The sequence below is a fragment of the Montipora capricornis genome, chromosome 8 (genome assembly GCF_036669925.1).
Source record: "Montipora capricornis isolate CH-2021 chromosome 8, ASM3666992v2, whole genome shotgun sequence".
NCBI classification, from domain to species: Eukaryota; Metazoa; Cnidaria; class Anthozoa; order Scleractinia; family Acroporidae; genus Montipora; species Montipora capricornis.
The window spans coordinates 26807621-26808767 of record NC_090890.1 but is presented as its reverse complement, the minus strand read 5'-3'; the positions used below and the strand labels follow the sequence as shown (position 1 = coordinate 26808767).

Here is a 1147-nt window from a genome sequence, read left to right as displayed (position 1 = left end):
ATATGAGATCGCCAATCAACTTTGTTTCTGTAATTTATTTTTCTTTAGTATGTGTGCACCCAAAAAACGGAAAATTATTGGTTGCCTTAAAAAAGTTATTCTCTTTAATATTGCTTCCCATTTGGCTTTCCGGCTCAGTTTTGCGTACTTTGCAGACTACGCACATCATGGCTATTTCCGAAAAAGATACCGTTATTGGCCTTCAATTCAGGTATAAAAGGAGGTACCGTCTGACACACTCACTCTAACTCACTCAGCTGACACTGCAAACACTCGGCAACAACACAAGTCGCAGCAAACTGATGACCCACCGAGGAATGAATCCGAGGGGAGTCCTTTTCGTTACATTGATCGTCGTGTTTGCGGCGTTATGGAATGCTAATCTTGCAGAAACAGACTATGAATGGCTAGCAGACTTCAAAAATGGTATCGACAGGACAAAACCAAGGTACTGGCAAAAAAAGTATATATATATAATAAATAAATTATAGTCTGTACTCTTCTTTCTTTGAAATTAGCCATTTTTGGTTTTATAAAATTGGTGAGCCTCACCTTGCAAACTTCAAACGAGAAGCTTGGGCTTTTCAAAGAGAACACCGTCGCCGACAGTTTTTTCGTATTTGTTTTGTTCTTTAGTTTTGAAACTAAAGGTTTAAATGAATTGCGGGTCAAACATGCAATATACAAGAAAAGGAATATTCCGTGGAGTGGAAGAGCTCTAGATGTCTTTTTCAGCTTGATTGAAATTTAAAAAGACGTGTTCAACTGACATGCACAGAGTGTGCTTGAAAACTTGAATTTCTAACTTTGTTTATTTCTCTTGCAGTCTTTCGGACGCTATTTTGCAGCCAAATCGTCTTCGGCTCAAACGAGCTCTTCGAAGATTTAAGCGCTGGTGGTGGTGCGAGCGGAAAGATCCGAAGCCGGCTGGTTGTCCAAAAGAAAACTAGTGCCTGAAAAATAAGAGACAAAGTAAGTGCAGCATTTGATGTAAGTCTAAAACGTCTTTGCACTGTCTTTAACCGGCACTATCTTGCGCATGTGCAAGGATGAAAGGATTTAATCTGTGCTTCTACACTTTTCGAAATCGTGTTTTAGTGAGGTCAATCCTTTTCCATTCTATTAGAAAGTTCGAATAAGTAAAGAT

The 1147-nt window shown here is 39.0% G+C and overlaps 1 long non-coding RNA gene across 1 annotated transcript in view; it reads left to right on the top strand.

Moving 5' to 3' along the window:
• Positions 1-235: 235 nt before the first annotated feature.
• LOC138014349 (uncharacterized) overlaps positions 236-1147 on the top strand; it is a 2388-nt gene continuing 1476 nt past the window's right edge. Inside the window, exons 1-2 of the long non-coding RNA XR_011125298.1 lie at positions 236-448; positions 827-972. This is a non-coding gene — a long non-coding RNA (uncharacterized lncRNA). The remainder of the gene's footprint in view (positions 449-826; positions 973-1147) is intronic.